At 43.2% G+C, this 8,308-nt stretch overlaps 1 non-coding gene across 1 annotated transcript; it reads right to left on the reverse strand.

Moving 5' to 3' along the window:
- Positions 1–746: 746 nt before the first annotated feature.
- On the reverse strand, positions 747–825 carry MIR9225 (microRNA mir-9225). Its single transcript, NR_128932.2, has one exon. It is a non-coding gene; the product is annotated as a microRNA mir-9225 (primary transcript).
- Between the last annotated feature and the right edge of the window lie 7,483 nt (positions 826–8,308).

The raw sequence follows: 8,308 nt of genomic DNA on the forward strand, positions 1-8,308 counted from the left end.
GGAGTTTAAAATCTCTGTTTCCATGTATGGCCCCACTTCTCCATTTGTCTTGGGCTTGCTTGACACTCTAACTAGTGAAGCTCTGCCTCCTCTCAACTGGCAAACACTGGCTAAGGCATGTCTTTCCCCGGGAGATTATTTAATGTGGAAATCCAATTGGACTGAACTTAATGCAGAGCAGGCAGCTAAAAATCAACAACATGGTGTGCCTATCACTCATGAAATGTTAATAGGAACCGGGGCATATCACAGCTTACAGGCTCAGATGATGTTCCCTTTGCAAGCTTATCAGCAGATAAATGTTTGTGGCACTAAGGCTTGGAGGGAGTTTCCCACTAAGGGAGAAAAGACCATGGACATTACAAAAATTATACAGGGGCCAGAGGAGCCCTATCAAGACTTTGTGGCACAGTTGCTTCAGGCAGTAGACAGAATGGTTGGAGATCCCGTTGTGAGATCCCTACTAGTGAAGCAACTGGCTTTTGAGAATGCCAATAGAACATGTCAGGAGGCTCTACACCCCTACAGAAAAAGGGGGTCAATTTCTGAGTTCATCTGTATTTGTGCTGATATTGGGCCTGCCTATGTTCAGGGAGTGACTTTGGCTGCTGCATTGAAGGAGTCTTTGCAGAGGGACCATTCAGGGAGCAAAGAAAAAAGGACTTGTTTCACTAGTGGGAGACCAGGCCACTTTGCAAAGAATTGCAGGCAATGGGCTGCCTTAAGGGGACAGGAAAGTTCTCCTAGTCTCCCTGTTCGGCAGCCAAGTCTTTGTCCTCGCTGCTGCAAGGGGAAACACTGGGCCAGTGGCTGCCGCTCCCAGACAGACATTGATGGCCGACCTATTGACCCACATCAGGGAAATGGCAAGTGGGGCTGACCCCGGCCCCGCCAAACAATAGGGGCACTGTCACTCACCCCGGCACAGCCATACCATACAGGCCTGCTGATTGGCCCACTGTCAAAGAACTCTACCACGCCACCCCAGGAAGTGCAGGATTGGACTCTGTCCCACCTCCAAATAGGTACTAACTCCAGATATGGGGCCACAAGCAATCCCTACAGGGATTTATGGACCATTACCTAAGGGCACCATGGGACTTATTTTAGGGAGAAGTAGTTTAACTATGAAAGGTTTTCAGGTTTTACCAGGTGTAATAGATCAAGACTATACTGGTAAAATTAAAGTTATAGCACAAACAACAAATACCATAATTCAAATTTTTCCAGAAACTAGGATAGCCCAGATTATAATTTTGCCATATTGCACAGCAGGGAAACTTCTCTCCACAGAGCTTTGGGGAGAAGGAGGATTTGGATCCTCTAATCAAATGTACTGGGTGCAGCTAGTTAAAAGAGGGCGCCCAGAGCTAGAATTAAAATTAAATGGGAAAGTTTTCCTAGGAACAATAGATACAGAAGCAGATGTTTCTGTGATTGCCTCCAGGCACTGGCCCCCTGCATGGCCTCTTAATACAGCCACTGCCAATCTACAAGGCATTGGCCAAGTCTCTGAGCCTCAACAGAGTGCGCAGCTCATCAAATGGGAAGATTTAGAAGGAAATACAGGATATTTTACACCTTATGTGCTTAATCATTTACCTATTAACTTCTGGGGAAGGGACATTCTAGAGCAAATGGGAGTATTACTAATGAGTCCCAATGCTGCGGTTACAGCTCAAATGTTAAATCAAGGATTTTATCCCGTTAAGGACTAGGCAAAAGGCAGCAAGGCAGATTATCTCCTATCCTCATGTCCACCCTGCAAGGGAGAAGAGGGCTAGGATACAGGGAGCCACAGCCTTTTCATTAAGGGCCTTGGTCGTCTCTCCGACCCAGAAGACTGCAGCAAAAATTACATGGCTCTCTAACGACCCTGTTTGGGTTAACCAATGGCCCTTAACTAGAGAGAAGCTTCAAGCAGCACAGCTTCTAGTACAAGAACAGCTTGAAGCTGGTCATATTGAACCTACTTAGAGTCCTTGGAATACACCTATTTTCGTAATTAAGAAAAAATCAGGTGCATGGAGACTTTTGCAAGATCTCCGAGCAATAAATAAAACCAAGGAGGTCATGGGCCCCCTTCAATCAGGGCTGCCCTCACCTACTGCTATCCCTCTTAATTATGAACTACTCATTCTAGATTTAAAGGATTGTTTTTTCACTATACCTTTGCATCCAGATGACTGTAAACGATTTGCATTTAGTGTCCCTGCAATAAACTTTGAAGAGCCATCAAAGAGATACTGCTGGAAAGTGCTGCCGCATGGAATGGCTAACAGTCCTACGTTATGCCAGGATTTTTGTGGATGCAGCTATCCGCCCCATAAGGCAGCAGCACCCCCCAGGCATACATCATCCATTATATGGATGACATCCTATTGGCTCATGAGAATGTGGACACTCTTCATAAAGCTTTTGCAGACTTACAACACTCTCTCTTAACTATGGGACTGTGTATTGCACTAGAAAAGGTACAGAAAAGTTCTCCTTTCCAATATCTAGGCAGTTTAATTGAAGGACATACTGTGCATCCTCAATGCTTACAAATTCGGACGGATTCATTAGTAACTTTAAATGATTTTCAAAAGTTACTTGGGAACATTAATTGGGTCCATCCTTCCTTAAAATTGACTACTGCAGATTTAGCTCCTTTGTATAGTATTCTTCGAGGAGATTCCTCACCATCTTCTCCTTGACCGTTAACTGCAGAAGCTGGTATTGCTTTAACCAAAGTAGAAGCTGCCCTTCAAGCTGCTCAGCTTGCGAGAGTAGATTTAACTAAACCCCCTCAGGTATTAATTTTCCCTACTATTCACACTCCCACGGGAGTCATTTGGCAGGACCCAGGAATAATAGAATGGTTCCACCTGGCCCATACTCCAACCAAAGTATTAACACCTTTTCATGATTTGGTTTCTCAGCTCATAGCAAAAGCATGGTACAGACTAGTTCAATTAGTAGGGCAAGAACCTTCCCTCATTACAGTGCCATTTACCATAGCACAGCAGAATTGGCTATGGCAATACTCTCTTAATTGGCAAACAGCTCTTGCTTATCCTGGTCAAATTGGAAATCATTATCATGCTAATAAGATTTTACAGTTTTTGTTGTTACAACTTTTATCTTTCCAAAAATAGTTAAGCAACAACCTCTCCCCCAAGCACTAACCATCTTCACTGATGGGTCCAGCTCAGGGAAAGCCGGATTTCATAGTGTAAAGAGTTCTAAAGTAATTCAGATAAATTACTCCTCTGCACAACGAGTAGAAATCCAACCTCTCATTTATGCTTTAGAAAGCTTTGCCTCTGAACCTGTCAACATCTACAGTAATAATGCTTATGTAGTTGGAATGGCTACAATTATTGAAACCGCTACCATTGGGCATACAAACTCTGAAGAGCTATGCCATCTGTTTATCACCTTGCAAAGAGTTATTCAAAAACGGCAATTCCCGTGTTTTATTGGCCATATTAGATCCCATTCTGGCCTTCCAGGTCCTTTGGCTGCAGGTAATGAGGAAGTAGATCGTCTCATTGCCTCAGTAGAGGAGAACACCCCATTTTCCATGGCACAGGCCTCACATGCCCTGCATCATCAAAATGCCTCTGCCTTGTGCAAGAAATTCCATATTTCTCGAGAGCAGGCTCGCCAAATTGTCAAGTAATGCCCTCAGTGTGTTATCCACCTCCCTGTGCCAGCATTAGGGGTAAATCCCCAAGGACTTAAACCTAATCAAATCTGGCAAATGTATGTTACTCATGTGCCTGAATTTGACAGATTTCGGTGGGTCCATTTCTCTATAGACACATGCTCATGTTTCATTTTTGCTACTTCCCGAACAGGGGAAAGTGCAAAGCATGTAATTAACCACTGCCTAGCAGCTTTTCCAGTCATGGGACGGCCCCTAGAAATAAAAACAGATAATGGACCTGCATATACCAGCTCCTCCTTTCAGCAATTTTGTAAGCAATACCAAATTATGCATAAAAACGGAATTCCCTATAATCCCCAGGGACAGGCAATTGTAGAAAGAGCTAATCGAACCTTAAAAACTCAATTACAAAAACAAAAAGGGGGAGAGAGGTACAATCCTACTCCACAGAATCAGTTAAATCATGCCCTTTACACTTTAAATTTTTTTTAAATTGTGTCGATGAAGGTCACACAGCAGCAGAGAGGCATCAAACTCCTGGTGCCGTGGCATCTGCCGGTATGGCACAATGGAAGGATTTGCAAACAGGACAGTGGAAAGGGCCAGATCCAGTAATGAAGTGGGAAAAAGGCCACGTTTGTATCTTCCCAGAAGGTGCTTCTAACCCCATCTGAGTGCCAGAGCGAGCAGTGCGTCACCACCATGGACCTGGAAGTACAACTCATCCCACCATTCAAGAAGCTGAATATCACACCTCCAGTGATGATGCCAGCCCAGCCACCAGCCCCAAAGAAGGAGAGAAGAGTTAGGCAGCAGGCTAAGAGAAGCTTGTGTCCCCACATGGGGTCAACTGTAGAAGCTGACCACTGATGCCCAGCAAGTGGTGAAAGAACAGGGGGTTCAGGTAACCCCCTCCAACCTTTTTCTTGCTATGATGGCACTTGTCAGCTGCCAGGTAAGTATGGCTGCAGCAGAAACTTACTGGACTTATGTTCCAGACCTTCCTATGGTCAATCCAGCCACCTGGACTGGAGATTCAGTGCCAGTATTTACTAACAACACCAATATGGTCGGGGGTAGCTCCGACAAGCATATAACTCCTTCTTCCCAAGGTGATTATACTTATAATGGCTTTAGTGGGGAGCTCCCTATTTGCTTATCAAAAAGGGGAACTTCAGGATGTTTATACCTTGGTCAAGAGAATAAGACGTCCTATGGTGGCACAAACATTGCTAACATTGAAGGCCCCTGGGAATGCACATGGATATTCTTTAAATTGATGTCCATGGCCTAGAGCAAAGAATATCCTTACATGATATTATTCTACAATTTCATTATAATTTTAATATTTTACAACAGCATATTGTACAATTATCCCAAGCAAACTTACAAATTAATTCTTTGAATGTTTGGCAGCAATCTAAAAAGGACATGAAAGGATTTAATCCCTTCCACTGTGTGGAAGGCCCCCTGGGAAGGCACCAAGCATTCTATATTGACCCTTTTTGCCAAGAGGGACCCTCCCACAGCTGTTGCCCGAGTTTTCAGTTCATGCTGAGGTTGAAGCCTCGTGGTGGCTGGTACCGTGGATCTGTCTCTCACCCAATGGCGTGAGCTGGGCCCTCCATGGAGAAGAAACCTGGGTTCCCCAAGATATGTGATCAGTGCCGGGGCCCCGCCAGCCAGCGAGGGGATCCCAAGGCAGGTGCTGGGCATGGAGGCCATAGGGGCATAGGCTACCAAGGAGACAGAACCTCACCTCACATCACCCTGCTTGGCCCCGGAGGATGGCTGGTTAGCCAAAGACGGGTAAGATTCCTCAAGGGAGGAACAACCTAAGACAGGCACAGTCGCAGAGGGGCCATCAGGAGAGAAATTGGGGGTCAACAGAGGTGGGGCACAGATCCTCACCCCCCCAACATTGCAGGGGCTTGAACACTCGCCCCTTCTGAGGGAGGTCTCCTGCCCCATGGCTGCTTCACGCTTCCCATGCCCAGCTCAGATTGGGACCCAGGCAACATACAGAGACTTGGCCCAGCTCAAATTGGAAAGAGACCCAGATAACAGAAAGAGACTTGGCCCAGCTTAGATTGGGACCCAGGCAACAGAGAGTTGGCCCATGGCAGCTGCCCTATATCTAAATCCAGCCTAACACCAGGAATGCTCAGGGCTTTCTCAAGGATGCAAAATAACCCTTTCCATTAATATTTACAGGATAAACTAAGATTGTTGTTAGAGTATTAAATTTTGACAGTAAAATAGTCAACTTTTCAGATTAATTTAAATTTGCTAAATGAAATAAGTGAATATTCAAGAAAATTTAATTGTACAAAAAGCTGTTCCTAAAGTATTAACTAAAATTTCTATTGGTAGTTCATTTCATGGTAAAATTGCTTAACATGCAATGAACCTAAAGCAGTCATATTTTTTGTGCAAAAATTTAAAGTTATCAAGACTGCATTATAAAAATTTTCCAAAAGCCTCCTAAAAAATTAAATAAAAAAGGGGATAGTGGAAATATATTATGTAAGGAAAAATATCCAGAAAAATGTTTTACTTTGAAAACTAATTTTCATTTATAATACTAAGAGCAGGACACCTATGAAAAAACACACATGGTGTCAGAATAAGCCAAAGGAAAATCACTTGGGCAAAAAATGAAAAAGATCCCAAGTCAAATTTATAGAAAGGATTGCTTTACTAACTTTTGGTCAAGAATATGTTTGTATATTTTCAGAAAACAACTCCAAGACCATGTGGATTCCTGCAGGAGAGGAATTGACAGGAATGCTCCAGCCATGAAGACAAGAGGAAAAACAATCCAGAGATGGAAGACGTTGATGACACCTTGCCATGCTAGCAGTCAGCAGCTGTGCGTCACTGCAGGTTGCCCAGGACCAAACCAGAGACGGTTGGGCCTGCATCGCCACCATTTGTCCACCATCCAGATATCATTGCTAACATGTACACATGAGGAAATGTTGGACATTGAAATTGGGACTCAAACATTTTTTTTGTTCTTATACATTTATTTATGGTCTGTAAATGCAAGATTTTTTAAAAAATTCAAAATGGGGGAGATGTAGAGGGCCCCCTGGGAAGACACATGGACATTCTTTAGATTGTTGTTGACTGAGCCCGAGACATTGGCAGAGTTATGTCGGTTGCAACCCCCCAGGAGTGCGGGGTTGTTGTCAGTTCCTGGCTTGCCTTTGTCCAGGTTCCAGAAGAGGGCTTTGAAATGTGGAACCAGTCTAGCACCGGAAAGGAGGAAATGAAATGGACCTGGGCCCTCCCAAACTCCTTTGATCCTAAGTTTTCTGGAGAAACCCCCTTGTATATTGGAGGATAAATAAATGTGCTGCGTGGCTCAGGGTAGTTGTCTGTCTCTCCAGCAGAAGAGGTCAGTGACCCACCTGTGACCCAGCTTGAATCTATTTCTGTGTCAACTCTCTTTATTTCATTATTTCTCAATCCCTGGCCGCCTCTACCAAGAACCAATTTCATCTCTCTTTCTGTGCTGGCCATGGAAAAGGGAGATCTCCACCACATCAGGCCCCAGCAGTGCCCCACCTTGGTCTGGTGCCCCCACTCACCTGCTTCACCATCCCTCCACAACTGATGCCCGCCATGTTTCGTGCTCTGCCATCTGCTGCCGACGCCCACCTCCTGGTGGTCAGCATACGTCTTAGCGACTGGTTGTTGGGTTGTTCAGTTGTTCTGCTGTTCAGTCTATTTGCATATTAGGGTTTTATATATATAGATGTCATGCCAATACATTCAATAAAGAAAAAGAAAGGAAAAATCATCTGGAAATTGAAAAGTTTCTGCATTAATTTTGTGGTTTTCATTTTCTATAATATATTATTTTGTGATTTCAGCTCTTATAATCTTGTTATTATCATGTGATTCATGCATAATAGATAAGTTATAAATATGGAAATATTTGATTTGGGGAGTTGGATTGAGGTAGCAAATGGAGAATAAAAAAAAATAAACACAAGTTTTGTGAGATTATTCCTTCTTCCTACTGAGGGAGCATCAAAGTTCTCAAAAGAGTCTATATCTCTCTTATGGTCTTTTTTAAGAGCAAAGAAATCCTTCCAGGAAACCTCCATCAGATTTACACTAAAGTCTTATTGGCCAGAATTACATCATTTTGTCAAAACCAAATTAAGCATTACCAAGAAATCCTTGGCTCAGAAGTTCTAATCAAAAGTTGTTACTTAAGTATGGGGAAGGGCATTGCAAAACAGAAGAGGTTGAACAAAACCTGGGTTATGCTATGAAGGAAGAAGGGAAAGGTAAGGGTATTGGGTAGGAAACCCACAGTGTTTAACACAGTAGTCAGGGAGAAAGGACTAGATAGCAAGAGACTCCAATTTGGAGACATTCTTCAAACACTAAATATTGAAGTGAAAATAAAATTCTGTTAGTATTTGTACCACTTAAAAATAATGCATATCAAGCAAAATAACCACAGATTTTCTGAATATCTCTAATTTCTTCTTGATGGTTTGGAATGTAACTCCAGGCACCTTCAGTTAAATATTTGGCATTTCTTTCAATATGACAACCCAATAATGAGACTTTTTTAATTCAAGAAACTAGAAGTGTCATTTTGTTTTCTTAGGCCATCAGAGATGTTCCCAA

Source organism: Eptesicus fuscus, chromosome 1, assembly GCF_027574615.1.
Source record: "Eptesicus fuscus isolate TK198812 chromosome 1, DD_ASM_mEF_20220401, whole genome shotgun sequence".
Lineage (NCBI taxonomy): Eukaryota > Metazoa > Chordata > Mammalia > Chiroptera > Vespertilionidae > Eptesicus > Eptesicus fuscus.